Source organism: Bufo bufo, chromosome 5, assembly GCF_905171765.1.
Source record: "Bufo bufo chromosome 5, aBufBuf1.1, whole genome shotgun sequence".
NCBI classification, from domain to species: domain Eukaryota; kingdom Metazoa; phylum Chordata; class Amphibia; order Anura; family Bufonidae; genus Bufo; species Bufo bufo.
In genome coordinates, this window is record NC_053393.1 from 52,305,321 (window position 1) to 52,324,719 (window position 19,399).

The window sequence follows — 19,399 nt, forward strand, 5'->3', positions numbered from 1 at the left end:
AGTCTACCCCGACACCTGTTGTTGCGCCTGCGGTGTTTCGGGGTATGACCGGTTCTGCCCCTCTTCCACAGCGCTTTGGAGGAGAGCCAACTCAGTGCCGAGGTTTCCTTAACCAGGTGGGCATTTATTTCGAGTTGCTGCCACATGCCTTTCCTACTGAGAGATCAAAGGTGGGCTTCTTGATCTCGCTGCTCTCGGACAAGGCCTTGGCCTGGGCCAGCCCTTTATGGGAGAACAACAATCCGGTGGTTGCCGAGTTTTCCGGTTTTGTTGCTTCTCTTCGGAAGGTATTCGATGTGCCGGCTCGTGCTGCCTCTGCTGCGAAGCTCCTTATGTCCATCAGACAGGGTTCACGATCCGTAGCTGAATACGCCATTGAGTTTCGTACCCTGGCAGCAGAGGTGGGCTGGAATAATGAGGCTCTGGTTGCTGCTTTCTCTCATGGTCTCTCGGATGCCTTGAAGGATGAGGTTGCAGCTAAGGACCTACCAGTTGAGCTCGAGTCTCTTATTTCTTTCCTGATTTTGATTGACACCAGACTCAGGGAGAGACCTTCCTTTAAGGAGAACCTGCGGAGGTCTTCTAACAGATTGGTGCCTACGTTTGCTGTCCCACCCGTGCCTCCCTCTCCTCCCACGCCTCCTGGGGATGACTTGTCTGGGGGTGAACCCATGCAGCTGGGGTTTGCTCGCCTGTCCGAGGGGGAGAGGGCACTCCGGAGACGCGAGGGCCGATGCATGTACTGTGGTCTCGGTGGGCATTTTCGGTTGGCATGTCCGAACCGTCCGGGAGACGCTCGTACCCTGAGATCCTGTCGGGGGCAGATCTTGGGTGGAGTCTCCTCGTCCCCGGTTTCCCGTGTTGACAAACCACTGATCACTGTTGTCCTCTCCTGGGTCGGGGGCTCGGTGACGACCCAGGCGTTGGTGGACTCTGGTGCTGGTGGTTTGTTCATTGATAGTGTGTTCGCTGCCGCCAATTCCATTCCTCTGCAGGCTCGAGGTTCCCCACTGGCTCTTGAGGCGATAGACGGCAGACCCCTTCTGCCGCCACACGTGACTCATGAGACCCTTCCAGTGGGGATAGCCATTGGTGCCGTTCACAGAGAGTCGGTCTGCCTCCAGGTTATTTCGTCTCCACACTACTCGGTGGTCTTGGGGTACCCCTGGCTCCAGAAGCATAATCCGACTTTCGATTGGAGATCGGTCGAGATCCTCTCGTGGTCACCGCAGTGTGGGGCTAGTTGCATCCATGGGTCTGTCAAGTTGCTGTGTACTTCCTCGGACTCTCTGTTGCCTCCTGAATACGAGGAGTACCGGGATGTATTCGATAAGGTGCGCGCGGTTGCCCTACCTCCGCACCGCCCATACGATTGTGCCATAGAGTTACAATCTGGTGCCGTTCCTCCTCGTGGCAAAGTCTATCCACTGTCGGTAGCGGAGAATGAGGCCATGGAGGAGTACGTGAGGGAGGCGCTTTCACGCGGACACATTCGCAAGTCTTCGTCCCCGGCAGGGGCTGGATTTTTCTTTGTGAAAAAGAAGGGCGGTGAGTTGAGGCCTTGCATCGATTACAGGGGTCTCAATCGCATCACGATCAAGAACGCTTACCCGATACCCTTGATTTCCGAGCTGTTCGATCGCCTTAAAGGGGCCACGGTCTTTACCAAACTCGACCTGAGGGCGGCATATAACCTGGTAAGGATCAAGGCGGGCGATGAGTGGAAGACCGCGTTTAACACCAGGACCGGTCATTACGAATCCTTGGTTATGCCCTTTGGGTTGTGCAATGCGCCCGCAGTCTTTCAGGAATTCATCAACGATGTTTTCCGTGACCTGTTGCAGCAGTGTGTGGTAGTCTATTTGGATGACATCTTGGTATATTCTGAATCCATGGAGGCCCACATTCTGGATGTCAGACGAGTGTTGCAACGGTTACGAGAGAACAAGCTGTTCGGTAAGCTTGAGAAATGCGAATTTCACCGATCCCAGGTAACCTTCTTAGGTTACATCATTTCCGCTGAGGGGTTCTCCATGGATCCTGAGAAGGTTTCGGCTGTCTTACAGTGGCCCCAGCCCAGTGGTCTTCGTTCCCTGCAGCGCTTTTTGGGCTTCGCCAATTATTATCGGAAGTTCATCAGGGACTTTTCCATGCTGGCCAAGCCTCTCACGGATCTGACCAGGAAGGGCAGTAATTCCCAGGTCTGGCCGCTCGAGGCCATCCGAGCTTTTGAGGCCCTAAAGTCCGCCTTTGTGTCGGCTCCGATTCTGTCGCATCCCAACCCTGGGTTGCCCTTTGTCCTCGAGGTGGACGCGTCTGAGACGGGAGTAGGCGCCCTTCTGTCTCAGCGTAGAACACCAGAGGGTCCTCTGCTTCCTTGTGGGTTTTACTCCCGGAAACTGTCTTCCGCGGAGTGCAACTATCAGATTGGTGACAGGGAGTTATTGGCCATCGTGCAGGCCCTTAAAGAATGGAGGCACTTGCTCGAGGGTTCGGTGGTTCCGGTTCTCATCCTGACGGACCACAAGAATCTGACCTACCTTTCTGAGGCCAAGAGATTGACACCACGTCAGGCCAGATGGGCTCTGTTCTTGTCACGTTTTAATTACGTGGTCTCCTACCTACCCGGTTCCAAGAACATCAGGGCGGATGCCTTATCACGGCAGTACTCCGAGCTGTCCAGGGAGGAGTCGATTCCGACTTCGGTCATACCTCCGAATCAGATCCTGGCCGCCATTCGCACCAGCCTGACCTCTCCCCTGGGTGAGCAGATTTTGGCGGCTCAATCTGGTGCTCCCTCTGGGAGACCCAACGGCAGATGTTTTGTGCCTGAGGAGTTGCGCACTCGGTTGTTGCGAACCTACCATAACTCCAAGACCGCGGGGCATCCTGGAAAGAATCAGCTGTCCTGGGCTGTTTCACGTCTGTTCTGGTGGCCTTCCCTACGTTCCGACATCGCCGCATATGTAGCGGCATGCTCCGTTTGTGCCCAGAGTAAGTCCCCTCGGCACCTTCCGTTGGGCCTTCTGCAACCCATAGCCACCGGGGAGCGCCCATGGTCACACCTGGGGATGGATTTCATTGTGGACCTCCCTGCATCCCGAGGCCATACGGTCATTCTCATGATTGTGGATCGGTTTTCCAAAATGTGCCACTGTGTTCCTCTCAAGAAGTTACCCTCTGCACAAGAGTTGGCCACGATTTTTGCCAGGGAGGTCTTCCGGTTGCACGGTTTGCCTAAGGAGATTGTGTCGGATCGGGGGAGTCAGTTTGTGTCCAGGTTCTGGCGCGCCTTTTGCTCCCAGTTGGGGATTCATCTCTCCTTCTCCTCGGCCTACCACCCTCAGTCCAATGGGGCCGCAGAACGATCCAATCAGGCCTTGGAGCAATTCCTTCGTTGCTATGTCTCCGATCACCAAGACAATTGGGTTGACCTCCTGCCTTGGGCTGAGTTTGCCAGGAACACGGCGGTGAACTCTTCCTCTGGGACGTCTCCCTTCATGGCCAATTATGGGTTCCAACCTGCCGTGTTACCGGAGGTATTCTCTCCCCAGGATATTCCGGCTGTGGAGGATCACCTTTCCGTCCTACATGCTTCTTGGGTACAGATCCAGAAGTCCCTTGAGGTCTCTGCGCAGCGCCAGAGACTCCAGGCTGATCGCAGACGAGCGCCTGCTCCTTCCTACCAGGTCGGAGACCGTGTATGGTTGTCCACCCGCAACCTCAACCTTCGAGTGCCCACTCCCAAGCTGGCGCCTCGCTTTGTTGGTCCCTTCCGAGTGCTTCGCAGGGTAAACCCGGTAGCCTATGCCCTTGCGCTTCCTCCTGGCATGCGGATCTCCAACGTGTTTCATGTCTCCCTGTTGAAGCCTCTGGTGTGTAATCGTTTCACTTCCTCGGTTCCTCGGCCTCGTCCGGTCCAAGTGGGCAATCGTGAGGAATATGAGGTGAGCAATATCCTGGACTCACGCCTGGTCCGCGGTCGGTTGCAGTTTTTGGTCCATTGGCGTGGTTATGGTCCAGAGGAGCGTTCCTGGGTTCCCTCCGCAGATGTCCATGCTCCTGCCTTGCTCCGAGCCTTCCACGCACGCTTCCCTCAGAAACCGTTTTGTGCTCCGCGGAGGAGGGGCCCTTGAGGGGGAGGTACTGTCATGGTCTTACCTGCTTGCTGCTCTCCTTCGTTTGACATGTGCTGGCGGCCATCTTGGGTTCTGGGTTTCTTGTAGCCTTCCACCCTGCGGCTCCTCCTTCCCCTGGGAGGAGCTGGATGCCTAGCTCATATATATAGGAGGTCTGTGGCTTCAGTTCCTTGCTTGGTCCTCCTGTGTTCACATGCTTCTAGACTGCTGCTGCTTCTGGTTCCTGATCCTGGCTTTGTCTGACTACCTTGCTGGTTCCCGATCCTGGCTTCGTCTGACTACCCTGCTGGTTCCTGATCCTGGCTTCGTCTGACTACCCTGCTGGTTCCTGATCCTGGCTTCGTCTGACTACCCTTCTGGTTCCTGACCTCTGGCTTCGCAAAGACTCTGCTCGGTTTCACCATCCGTTTGGACTTTTGCTTTACAGCTTTATTTTCAATAAAGCCTTCTTATTTTCATTTATCTCTTGTTGTACGTCTGGTTCATGGTTCCGTGACACTCTACACATTGTATCAAGAAATCCCATTTTTGAATGATCTTGGACATAAAGTTCAACCAGCAAGCCAGGTATCCAGAAATATCCATGTGTGGAGGTGCAAGGGTGGGACAAGCTTTCTTGGTGCCTAGGTTAGTCACCAGGCCTGTAAACCACTGGGTCAGCCGGCATATATACTGGGAGGTCTGTGGTGGTGGTAAAAATCTTTCACCAGATATAGCAAGCAATGGTAATTTTTCACAATACATGTACTCTTCAGATTACTACCTATTTGGATTGATATTCATCCTTTGCCAGACCACCTGGCCCCACAAATATCAGTAGTTTCGAGACTAGGTCAAGCGGGAAGCAGATGGCAGCAAACATGGTGACAGAGAGCCAGAGACGCTCCCTATTGCTGAATACCCCTATTGCAGATACTCCAGCAGTCCTGATATCTGTTTGGTATAAATTACCTTCTGCGTTTGGTACCATGCTTCAGATTTCCAGTAGGTCCAGTGGGTTCTCCGGTCAGCTGTTGCTAACATAAAGGGGGAAGGGGGGGTTCGTGACCATACTTACATATTTACATAGTAATTGCGTACACAACACACACATGTATGGTCATATACAATGCTTTTGGAGAGTCCGAAGACTCTTTCACTATTTTCACTTTTGTTATGTTGCGGCCTTATGGTAAAATATTTTTTTTTATTTTACCATAAGGCCACAACATAACAAAAGTTTCCCTCCATCATTCTGTTAATGTGAATCATAATGTTCGAAATCTTTGCTAATTTATTGAAAAGGAAAAACTAAAATCTTGCATTGAAATAAGCATTCAGACCGATTACTCAGGACTTAGTTGAAGCCCCTTTGGCAGCGATTACAGTGTCCAGTCTGGCCACTCTGCATAAAGCTCAGATTGGTGGATTCCAGCTGCAATATGGCAGGCATCGCTCTGTTGCTACTGGAACCAGCCCTGCTGACTGTGGGGCTGCTTAACCTATCAGGGAGACAGAATGCCAGACCAATCAGGCTCTGTTCTGGCGTCACATGTCTCCTGAGGAGGGCTATTTAAACAGGCAGCTGCTGGCCACAGGTGCCTGTGATTGGTTTTCTAAGCCTCACTAGCTAGCTGTGTGTTTGTTACTCTACATCACTGTCTGCTGACTTTCACATTACCTCTGATTACTAATTTTGTCTCTGATGTGACCTCCTGGTATTTGACTCTGCTTGTTGTGACCTCACCTTTGCCTGCTGACTTTGTCTCAGACATTATCTCCTGGTTTCACATTGCTGTGTATTTGTATCTGATTTTGGATCTTGTTCCGGTCCTGGTTTTGCTTGTCTGGGTTTCAACTCTTACTACTCTTTTCCCATTTTGATTTATGTCCCTGCACTTAGCTAAGAAGGGACTGTCGTCCAGTTGTGGGTCGTCACTTAGGACAAATCTTGTAGGTAAGGACAGTGGTGCGGTTGGAGATTAGGGCTGCATTGTTCCCTACCCTTTCATGACGGATGGTTGAACTTTTGGAAGTTTCTCCCATCTGCACACAGGATCTTTGGATTTCAGCCAGAGTGACCATTAGGTTCTTCGTCACCTCTTTTACCAATCTCACTCAACTTCTTTGTTTGGAGGGGTGGCCATCTCTAGGAAGAGTTCTGGTGGTTCCAAATGTCTTCCATTTAAGAATTATGGAGGCCACTGTGCTCCTGGAAACTTTCAGTGCAGCAGAATCTATTTTGTACCCTTTTGCAGTTCTGTGCCTCCACATAATCATGTCCGTGAGCTCTTCAGGCAGTTCTTTCCTCTTCCCGACTGCATTGTCAGCTGTGAGACCTTATTTAGAAAGGGGCTCTGTCTGTCTAAATCATGTCATATCAACTGAATTTACCACAGGTGTACTGCAACCAAGGTGTAGAAATATTTCATAGATGATCATGAGAAATGGGAGGTCCCAGAGCTAAATTTCACACGGCATAGCAAAGGGTCTGAATACTTATGTCCGCTTGCAATTTTAGTTTTTCCTTTTTAAAAATATGCAAAAAATTCTAAAATTATGTCTTTGCATTATCATAATGGGGTATTGAGTGTAGAATGATAATGAAAATTAAAAATGTTTATTTTTTATTTTAGCACAAGGCTGCTAAAAGTAAAAGGGTCTTAAGACACCCTGTATACAAGCACACCATTGTTTTTCTTGTGAAATTCCCAATAAGTTTAATGTGTCACATGACCCTCTTCCTATTGAAAAAACTAAAGTTGGATTCAAAATGGCCGACTTCAAAATGGCCACCATAGTCACCACCCATCTTGAAAAGTTTCCCCCCTCACATATACTAATGTGCCACAAACAGGAAGTTAATATCACCAACCATTCCCATTTTATTAAGGTGTATCCATATAAATGGCCCACCCTGTAGAATGCCTAAAGCTTAGGCCCCCCTCCCCCGGGAAAAGGTTCCTTTAACGCTTTCCTGGCGCTGCAATTTTCCATCTTCGCATTTCTGTTTTTCGCTTACTGCCTTCCCAGAGCCGTCATTTTTTTATTTTTCCGTTCACATGGCTGTATGAGGGCTTGTTTTTTGTGAGACAAGTTTTACCACCATTTAATATTGCATAGGATGTAGTGTGAAGCGGGAAACTAACTTGTACTCATTCTCCAGGTTTGTATGAATCCAGTGATACAATGTATAGTTTGTCTTGCATTTCAACACAAAAAAATCTTTAAAAAAATATGGTTTTTCTTTTCATCACCACATTCTGACCCACATAACTTTTTTATAATTATATTTTTGGAGATATATGGGGGCTCATTTTTGCGGGAAGATCTGTTGTTTTTTATAATACTATTTTGGGGTGTATGACTTTTGGATCAGTATTTATTCCTTTTTTTTTTTTGAGATAAAGTGATGACAAAAAACTGAAGATAGGTCATCAATACAGGAAACGGGACAGCCCCCATGACAGGGGCGTAACTACAAGTGCCTGGGCCCCACAGCAATTTTTTGTATGGGCCCCCCCAGCCCCCCGCCCAATTTTTGATATACTATTTTTACCCCCACCTGTCCTTTTTATTTTCGAAAAAAAATCTTTTTTATTTATATGCAAATTACCTTCCTAACGTGCCCAAAGGGCTGTCCCTCCAGCCGTTTGTGCCCAGCTGCGTCCATTATCGCCAAGCCCAGCGCCGTCCCGCTATTAATTATTCACTGCTGTCCTCGTCTTTTGTTACTCACGTGCGGGCCCGCGCGGTGTCCTGGCAGCAGCCTCAAGTAATGTAATCGCACATGCGCCAGAAAGCAGAGAAAGCTTGCGCATGCGTGATTACACTACTTGAGGCTGCTGCAAGGACACCACATGGGCCCGGACGTGAGTAACATCAGCGCATGCGTGAGACTACGGCGCACTTAGAAAAAAAAAAAGAGGAGGACAGCAGTGAATAATTAACAGCGGGGCGGTGGTGGGCTTGGCGATAATGGGCGTGGCTGGGCACAAACGGCCGGAGGGACAACCTCTTGGGCATGTTAGGAAGGTAATTTGCAAATGCATATAAATAAAAAGATTAAACTTGACTGACATGCTGTCGGGCGCCGGGCCCCTTGTCAGCCCGGGCCCCGAAGCAGCCGCTTCCCCTGCTTCCCCGGTAGTTACGCCACTGCCCCATGATACAAGTCTCCTAAATACTAATAAAGCTCACCTGCCTGCTCTCCTTCCTTTCTGGATTGTAAGCCCTCGTCGGCAGAGTCCTCTCCTCCTCTGGGCCAGTCTGTCACTGTTAGTTCATTCCTTTTGTATGTGTTTATGTATTTTACTATGTACACTTCCTCCTTTCACATGTGCAGTGCCCGCTGGAATTAATGACACTATAAATAATAATAATTTACACAAGTTGGACTGTGGTATTTTCTTGGAGTAATGTGTGCAAAAATGCAGGAAAAATCGCATACTTTTTAAGGTGATGTTGGTAAATGTATAATATGTACCTACATTTTTTTCACAGGAAAAAAGGTGTTTCATTAATATATATATATATATATATATATATACAGGGTGGGCCATTTATATGGATACACCTTAATAAAATGGGGATGGTTGGTGATATTAACTTCCTGTTTGTGGCACATTAGTATATGTGAGGGGGGAAACTTTTCAAGATGGGTGGTGACCATGGCGGCCATTTTGAAGTCAGCCATTTTGAATGCAACTTTTGTTTTTTCAATAGGAAGAGGGTCATTTGACACATCAAACTTATTGAGAATTTCACAAGAAAAACAATGGTGTGCTTGGTTTTAACGTAACTTTATTCTTTCATGAGTTATTTACAAGTTTCTGACCACTTATAAAATGTGTTCAATGTGCTGCCCATTGTGTTGGATTGTCAATGCAACCCTTTTCTCCCACTCTTCACACACTGATAGCAACACCGCAGGAGAAATGCTAGCACAGGCTTCCAGTATCCGTAGTTTCAGGTGCTGCACATCTCGTATCATCTGAAGGCAATCGTCTATGCTGTGAAGATACGAGATGTGCAGCACCTGAAACTACGGATACTGGAAGCCTGTGCTAGCATTTCTCCTGCGGTGTTGCTATCAGTGTGTGAAGAGTGGGAGAAGAGGGTTGCATTGACAATCCAACACAATGGGCAGCACATTGAACACATTTTATAAGTGGTCAGAAACTTGTAAATAACGCATGAAATAATAAATTTACGTTAAAACCAAGCACACCATTGTTTTTCTTGTGAAATTCTCAATAAATTTCATGTGTCACATGACCCTCTTCCTATTGAAAAAACAAAAGTTGGATTCAAAATGGCCGACTTCAAAATGGCCGCCATGGTCACCACCCATCTTGAAAAGTTTCCCCCTTCACATATACTAATGTGCCACAAACAGGAAGTTAATATCACCAACCATTCCCATTTTATTAGGTGTATCCATATAAATGGCCCACCCTGTATATATATATATATATATATATATATATAGTATGGGTTAATTACTTATTCTCATGACTGCATGCATCTGTCATTTATTTGAAGTTTTTCCAGGATTAAATAAGAAAACAAAAACTTTCTGGGAATGTGATGAATTCAAAAGCAAGTGGAATTTATCAGGCGGGTAAAGCCTAATGCACACAAACATGTGGTGCCCGTGCTACAGACTGTATTGTCACCGATGGCATGGCCGCCATCTGCATGCACTTATCCATTCATTTGAATGGGGTTCGCGATCCGCATCCAATGGTCCACACCGCAAAAAAGTAGTGCATGCAGCTAAGCAGCAGAATCTGTCACAAAAGGTAAGTTTGTACTGCTCTCCGACTCCCACCCCCACCCAGTGCTGTCAGCAGTTTAGAATGGGCAAGACTCCCTTTAAAGGCTATATACTCCTTTGGGGGCAATTTTATTTTATTATTGCATTGTACTCATTTTGAGCAAAAAAAATTTTTTTTACCTTTTTAAAAATATGGCTTCCTTTTTTCTGTATAGAGCTGAGATGCTCTAGAAGCACCCTTTGGATTTTCTGTCTTTTCCGTCAGACCAGGAAATGACGGAATCCTTATCTCTGCTCTCTGACATTATGAACACTCATTATAGCTTAGTTCTTATCTTACTGATAAGAATGTCGCTTAAATAAGTGCTACTCAGTAGCACCTCACAGTAGTTGACCGGCACAAAGTGAAAGTGGAAGTACCAGTCACACAGCTAGAAAAACAGTTAATCCTTTCTAACAGAACCGCTTAATATTTTTAATAAAGGCCAATTGAAAAAATAATTTTTAGCCAAAAATGAGTAACATGCAATCATAAAACAAAAATTGCCTCCGAAGGTGTACATAGCCTTTAAATATTTATTGCAGTTGTGAAGTTTATAAGTTGCCTTTACAGATGTAGCAGAGCTATACTTGACATTCAATGCATTTTTTAGCTTACTTTTAGTGTAGTCCTTTAAAACCACTGACAGCAAAAATTCTGATATTACAATGAGTTGTGCCAAGCCAATGACAGGTCCAGATCTCTATATCTAAATAAATATTCTTGCGCTTTAGAAAGAAGATTCTTTTTTTTTTCTTAAACACAGGTAGAAGTGACAAAGTTGCAGATGACATCTGTACCTGCAGGAGCCGTGGAGCACTTTGAGGAGATAGGATGCTCTTATTAAATTGTCCCTGCATCATCTGTGCATTAGTTGAGACCAGCTGGGATCAATTCCAGCACAGTGTCATATCCACGGCCGACACCTGCCGATGACTTGCACTGGCTCATTTTGGGCTCTAGCTTGCAGAGAATGAGATAAATGACACGGTAGGGGGGTGGGGGGTCGTCTGCCTTCCTTCTCCTTCTATTTTTCAGTTTTTCCATCATTATCAAAAATTTTCTTCCTCCATGCAGGAAGGCTCCAATTATATTCCCAGCCCTTTGTGCTGTTCGGGGACTTACATTCACTAACGTTGAGGTTGCATTATAGTTTTGCTCTTTGATGGCTTCTTTGTTTTTGATCCTGTGCTTCATTCCAGGTTGATTTATCTTCCAATTTAACTTGAAATAATGTATGAGTTCATTTATTTCTATTTAACGTTAATGCTGCATCCTGATCCACAGTCACATGCCATATCAGCAGATCTGCACTTACTTCACGTATCGATTTACACCGCTGCTAAGGAATAGGCTGGAATGCCAGACGTCACCTGAAGGTCCTTCCTGTTTTTTAGTTGGGTACTAAAGAAAGTTCATTGCCTGGAATTCTGCAATGAAGTCACAAAGTCACATATGACTACCAAAGTCATATATATATATATATATATATATATATATATAATCCACCAAGTTACATATAAAATCCAACAAAGTCAACAATGACCCACCAAGGTGACATATGACCAATCAAAGTAGCATGTGACAGACAAAAGTCTTGTATGACCCGCCAAAGTCACATAGGAACAACCAAAGTCATATATAATCCACCAAAGCAACCTATGACTCACCAAAGTCACATATGACCAACCAAAGTCAGACATAATCCACCAAAGTCACATATATATATAACCAAAGTCACATATGACCAACCAAAGTCAGATACAGTATAATCAATCAAAGACACATATGACCCACCAAAGTCACAAGATGTCTCACAAGGCATAAAAAGTATACATGTAATTTTTTGTTGGATCATCACAAATTTTATAATTACAGAAAAACTATTTATCTCTTTTACAAAGAAAATGGCATTTTTTTCACAAGCATCATAACTAGTCTTGAGCGAATCAAGCTTCAGATCAAAGATCTGAAGTTGATTTGTTCAAAAACTTTGATTTTAATGCTGTCTCCATACAGCATTAAAATGTATTGGCTCCGAAGCCACGCCAGACTTCGGTAAATGACTGCGTCTTTAAAAACATTTTAAAACAGGAATCCGAAGTCGGGTTTGGTACCAAAGTACCAGCTGGTACCAAACCTAACTTAGGATAAGTAATTTTAAATGTTTTTAAAGATGCAGAAATTAATACCGAATTAATTCACCAAAGTCTCACTCTACTGAAATGAAATGAAGTTTGGCTCCACAGGGCCAATACATTTTAATGCTGTTTGGAGAAAATTAAAGAAATTTGGAGAAAATAAGTTTTTGAACGAATCGACTTCAGAGCTATGATTTGAAACACGATTCACTCAAGACTAATCTCAACCAATAAATGTGTCAAAAGCACCAAAAACGTCACCCTTTAGAGGTATTTACAGGAGACTTTATGGTAGTATTTGGTGCTGCAGCATTGGATTAAAAAAATTACAAAAATTGTATTTAAAAAATGCAGCAAGTCTCATGAAAACACACCCAAAGGGGAATATTTGACAATACCGGTGTAACGGGGTTCCGAAGGTGCACTCGGTCTCCCATTAACCGCAGACCTGCTGCTTAGCTTCGGGAGCGAGGATCTGTGTTTGACCTCGTTCCCAGGGCGGCTTTGCTAGCTGGGAGGCCCCCTGCTCCTAAGTCTGCCTTGAGCGCCGAGCTGATCACTCAGTGTTCGACTGGTTGGTCTGTCGGTCATGTGACGCTGGCCACGTCACATGACCCTCACTCCCCACTATAAATACAGGCAGCCTGCTGGCCACAGGTTGCCTGTTAATTTAGGTTCCTGGCAGTTGTTGGTTACCTGTGTACTTACCTGATCCTGTTCCCTGACGATCCTTTGCCTGCTCCTCCTGTACTGCGCATCCTTCCTGGTATACTGACCTCGGCTTCCACCTGACTACTCTTTGCGGACTCCTTTGGTACTTCTCGACTCTCCTGGTATTTATGACCCCGGCTTCTCCTGACCTTTCTTTGCTTATCCCTCTGTACTGCGTTGTCCTCTTGGTTTTGACCCGGTCCGTTCACTACCCGTTATTTGTCGTGTCTGTCCTGCCCGCACGTATACTAAGTTAGGGACTGCCGTCCAGTTGTCCCCTGTCATCAGGACTCGTGAGGTAAGTAGGCAGGGCCAGGGGTGAGGGTGGAGCGCAGTGGTCACTATCCTCTCCCCTGTGTGTGTGTGGACGTGACCGTTAAAACCAGCTAGTAAAGATAATGTGTAAAAACCTCACACTTATTTCTTAAGACTGGAGCAAGAAAACTCATCACTGTCTAGATCAGGGTTTTTCAACACCGGTTCTCGGGACCCACCTACCAGTCATGTTTTCAGGATTTCCTTAGTATTGAGCAGGCAATATAATTAGTGTCCATGCATCAGAACTTACCAAAGGTATTCATTCTGTGGGATATTCTCAAATCCTGACCGGTAGGTAGGTCCCGAGGACCGGAGTTGAGAAACCCTGATCTAGATGCTATATAGTCAAAATAAAAACAAGGTTTTACCACTCGACAGATGGAGTTGGCAGTCCAGACGACTTATACAAAGGAATTGCCTTAGACACGTAACCAAAGGTGAAAGCATGTGTGCTGTCTGCCAGTTTTTTACTTTGGATCTATATGGCCAGTTTTTGTTTTTGCATTCTCTTTTTTTTTTTTTTGCTTTCCGCCATCCAAGAGTCATAACTTTTTTAAATCTTCCCTTCATACAGCTGTATTAGGGCTTATTTTTTGCTGGATAAGTTTGATTTTTATTTAGCATAGCTTGTATTAGAAAATGGTGAAAAAGATTTTTGTGGGGTGAAATTCTATAAAAAATTCTATTATGTTTTGCTACTTAAAGTTTTTTTTCGTTGAATCGCCATATTCTGACAGAAATAACTTTTATTTTTCTGTCTGGACTGATTTATTTGTGGGTTAAGCTGTACTTTTAATTGGTACCATTTTTGGGTATATACAACCTTTTAAATCACTTTTTAAACAACTTTTTTGGGGAGTGGGGGGCAATATGACTAAAAAAACAGCAAATCGGCTATTGTTATTTTTTCCCTTTATGACGTTTACCGTATACAATAAATATTGTTATAATTCAATTGTTCAATGTTCTGACATTTTTTGATGTTGCGATACCTATTATGTTTATTTTTTATAGTTTATTTAATTTTATTAAATTGGTGATTTAAATATTAAATGATTTATTTTTTAAACTTTCTTAATTATTATTATTTTTTTACTGTATACACTTGTCCCATATACTGCAATAGAATACATGGGATCTTCACTGGCTGCCTGTGAAGCAACCAATTAGTCATAGCAACCAATCAAAGCACTGCGATTTCCCTGTAGGGGGATCCATTTGGAAGGCAGAGGTAGCCCCCTCCCCTGTTTAACCCTACACGTTGCCATTGACTGTGGTATTCGAGGGGCTAAATTACCAGGATAGGGGTCATCTTTGTTATACAGCCAGCAGTTACTGCCTATGGAGCAACATCCGAGCATGAGCCTGCTCCATACATCCCGTTAACTCTCATGACCTACGGGTACATGATGGTAGGTTAAGGGGTTAAAAACCAACCCACACTGCAGCCAAATTGGAATCCTTTTAAATTTAACTGAAATTGTTTAGCACTGCCAGACTAAGTACTTTGGCTGCATTTTATACTCATAGAATATCAGCAATAAAATGTGGCACACCAGATCATCTGTTCGGCCCTGGGTTTTGCTCCTTCGGCTTCTTCCGGAACGTCAGTACATCAACACATTATATGAACTGTGTGCTGATCGCTTCCACTGTGCAGTGTGCCAGAGAGTTATCTACAGGATTTATGCCTTCATAGGGCCCATTCACACACACTCTATTGATGTCTGCCTCCCATTTTTTTTCCATGTGGGGCAGCACCGCAGGTTGCACGGCTGGCGGTTTAAAGCAATGGTGTCCCTCCTTAATGCAGTGTCTGGACGGACGTCGATGGAAGCCATGGCAGGTGTCCGTTTATGTATTAGCTCCATTCAGTGGGGCTAAACTGCAAGTGGGTAAGCAGCATCCAAAGTAAAAACCATGGCAAAAACCACATCAATTTCTGCTGCGGTGCACGCATTGGATTTGGAAAGGCAAAATCTGCTATGTGAACGTAGCCTTATAGGGGTTGTCCGAGTTATGAAAAAATAATACAGCACTGTAAATCTGATGGTCAGCAATATATGTACATAAGCTAAGCAAGTTTTAGGCAAAAAAAAATCAGTTTCCTCATTTCCCTGGTTCTCTTCTGGCCCTTTGTTTACCTTCAATAACAACAATCTCTGAGGTTTTCCTCGTGAATATTTGTGCCCTTCCCCCTGCTCTGCAAAGGGAGTGAATACAAGTGCTGCAGTCCGTCAGCTGTGTGTTTGCAGGATGAGGAGAGAAGATCCTATGCCCAGCATTTGTTTCCTCACTGCCTGCCGCTGCTCAGCAAATCCTCCAGCCCCGAGTCTGTGCTGCTGATGGTAGAAGGGATTAAAGTTTCCTGAAGAATCCAGTGGGAGGGGAGACACAGAGCAGAGCAAGGAAAGAAGCTGACACCACAGATCATGTGACCCTCAGTGAAATCTGAGACAGGAGCCACTGCAGATTAAGTAAAAAAAATGTAAACCCCTTACATTACATTAGTTAGAAACATACAAAGACCAAAAAAATAACTTGGACAACCCCTTTAAGGGAAAAAACACTCCAGGGTTAGTTTTCTGATATATTTTTTTTGTGTCCTTGTACAAAAACATTTCTATTTCGGTTGTTTGGTTGGTTGTTCCCAATCCAGGTGCTGTTAGTGATTCCTCGCTCCTTGATATTTCTAGATACTACTGCTGATGGTGATGTGCTTGTAGTTGGGAATTTTTTGACACAGCAGCAGCAGTCCTTGGTTAGCTTGCCACAGATTTTTTTTACCACTTCTTCTTCTTCTTGATTTTGCCTCCAGACTTGTTCACACGATCCCTGCCTTTCATGACAGAGTTGCCCATATCCATCTCTTCTAGCTATCATGTTGTTGCTCATTTATGTAACTTTTGTTTTACATTGTTTTAATTCTACTATGGGACCTGAACACTAGCCGGTCACTGATCTGATCACTGATAATGCTGTATTGTAGTATACCTGCAATACCTCGGTACAAAACCCAACTTTGGATTCCTAATTGTGATTTGCTTAAGCCCAATAGTGGCCATTGGTAGACCTTGGCTGCCATAGCAATACATTGGCACCTAGCTAGTTGAGTTGCGCGGGGACAGGGACATGGCGTGACAAAGGGGGCTCTAAGTGTAATGGCAACTCCTCCTTTGCTCCTAGGGGCTTATTTGCATACATTAAAACATAATTTTTATCAGCAATGCCGGCACCTAGGGACATTGGACCAAGACAGATGCCTTCAGCTGCCAAGTTCACATGTAACAGGTCAGCCAGTGTCATAGCTCCAAACCCTCTGACAGATGCACTATAATAAATGTGCTCTATTATTTGATTGGTAATACAATGCTAAATAAAATGCAGCCTATATAAAACTATGAACTATCTCTAGTACTACTGTCATTAGTGGTCAGTGCCTGAACCTCTGCTTACACATAGAGGGAGCTCAGGAGCTCACCACATACTGCACATTTACTTTAATGTTTAAAAGTATGCAGTAAGCTCCTAAGCTCCCCCTAGTTGCAACTGCAGGTACTCAAAATTTTACCTTTTAACTTTATGTCTACCCAGGGGACTGTATATGAGAAGAACAAAGTTCTGTCCTCTATAAAGGTATATTTAAAAAAATTAATCAGTAGACTTCTACTTTAACCCCTTAAGGACCCTGGGATTTTCCATTTTTGTGTTTTAATTTTTCACTCCCCGCCTTCCCATAGTCCTAACTTTTTTATTTTTCCATTCACATAGCCTTATGAGGGCTTATTTTTTGCGGGACAAGTTGTACTTTCTAATGGCACCATTTATGCTTGCATACCATGTAGTAGGGAGCGGTAAAAAAATTCCAAATGGGGTAGAATTGGGAAAAAACGCAATTCTGATAAAGGTTTTTATTTTTATTTTTTTATATTGTACACTATGCAGTAAAATTGACCTGTTATCTTCATTCTCCAGGTTAGTACGGTTCCAACGATACCACACTTGTATAATTTTTCTTGCGTTTTAATACTGAAAATTTTTTTTTTCAGAACCATATTGTGACCCCTATAACTTTTTTGTAGCTATGTATACGGGGCTGTGTGAGGGCTCCTTTTTTGCGAGACGATCTGTTCTTTTCAGTGATACCAATGTTAAGTGTGTGCGACTTTTTGAGAACTTTTTATAAAAAAAATGATTGGGTAGTTGAAGTGACAAAAAATGGCAAATTGGCTGTTTTTATTTTTTTTTCTGCCATGCCATTTGCCGTATGCCCTTAATATTGCTATATTATGATGTTCATTTTTTTTATTGGTTAAGTATTTTTATATTTATTTTAAGGAAAGGGGGGTGATTTGAACTTTTAGGTTTTTTGATTTATTTTTTATATTTGTAAAAACATTTTTTTATTTTTTTTTAAGTCACCTTGGGTGACAATAACTGGCAATCATTCGATTGCCCAAAGTATTCAGTGATGGCTAAATAACCATCATTGAAGACTTCACTTGCACTATATCAATACAAGGCTGCCACCTAGTGGCCTGTATTGATATATACATCTAATTGACTCTGAAACCTGCTTGAGGCTTCGGTCAATTAGCGCAAGGTAACAGATTTCCCGATCTAAGCCGGGGAAAGCTGTTACCGATCCGGAAGCGAGGTACTTCCAGTTCCTGTCTGCCCAGATGTCGTGGTCACATTTGACCACAGCATCTGAAGGGTAAGATATATGCGATCAGTGCTGCGGGTCTCTGCACGTACGAGCGGGCGCCATGTTTAGAGATCGGACCTATGACGTACAGCTACGTCATGGGTCCTTTAAGGGTTAGGGGGTTTTCAAGCGTTTATGGTATATCTACCCTGATCCTGAGACTAGAAGTACAGATGCAACTGAGCATGATCCATGCTCCACTGTCTTCATATCGCCCATTGTTTTCTAATGTAGACTGAGTGTCGGGAACGTGGACTTAGCACACCTACAGTTGATATACCATAAACATTGTTGGTAGGAATTTGGACAATACCTTTTAGGATTTAGCAGCTATGGTATATGATCAGAAGAGCAACTTGAAGCTCCCGGGCTTCAATGCCAAATCTGGTCCTTGAGCTTCTTATGTGGTGGAGGAGTCTCTGGGCCCCAGAGCCTGGATATGACTGATACCTCTGCCCTCCCTATAGCTACGCCCTTGGATATGATTTAGGTAAAATATCACTCTAAAAAATCATTAGCAGAGAATCAGTTTACAATACATTTCTTAGATCTGGCCTCAAACAAATGTGTCTTCTGTAAAGTTTTGCTTCACCTTGTAATTACAGATAAACTGCTCGTTCTCACCACTTGCCTGCAGCCATGACTTACATGCACTTTATGTTCAGTCCAAGCCCTTTTATCTTAAGATAAATATATAAAACCTCGGCGCACGCCTTTAAGGGAGTCGAAGTTTACCCGTCTTCCCTAGGAGTGCCTGCAAGATACAAAAACCATATCCCATATTAACGAGCCCAGAAGCTTTGTGGAATAATAAATACATAGAGTTGAACAAATCGCTGGAAATCTGCGTTTGTTTCATTTTAATCCACATGAGACTGATCTTTAAACAATCAGCGCCGAGGAGCAATCTGTAATTATGTACTTAGTGGGAGAAAATGAGTTGATTTAAAGTGACCCCTGCTTCTCAGCGATGGTAATCAAATCAAGGCCTGCAGACGGTAAACTTCCTGTAGAAGCAGCCATGGTGTTTGTTCCTTCACCAGAATGGACTCATTAATAAACGGGTTTACTGCTTCATCCTGTCAGCTATAGAAGAACGCATGGAGTGTCGGCCATAAGCGAAAATGAAACACGTACTAAAAACGTTCAAGTCAATAAATTCTGCCATCAACTTTTTTTTTTATCTCGCGTTACTGAGAAGATTTATTTTTTCATTTTGTCATAAATTTTATGTGTTTTTGAGGATGTGATCTAGGGGTCCAATCACACTAAATCCCTAAGTTTGAGGTTAAAATGCTGGTAATAAGCTATGACTAAAAATACTCTTGCTCTTCCACCTTAAAGGGGTATTCCGTTCATTGGATTGGGTCTGCTTTGAAAGCATTGGGCAGGTTTTCCAAATGTCTAATATACTGTGATAAACATTTTTGCACTGTTCTCTGATAATATCTACTTACTTCTTAGTCTCCCTTTGCCTTGTTTACAGTCCTGCATCTCTTAGTTACGACCTGTCTGCTCTCTCCTGCTGGTGGTCGATCATGCTCAGTTTCTCTGCTCTGTGTCTAGTCCCAGATCTGTGAATGA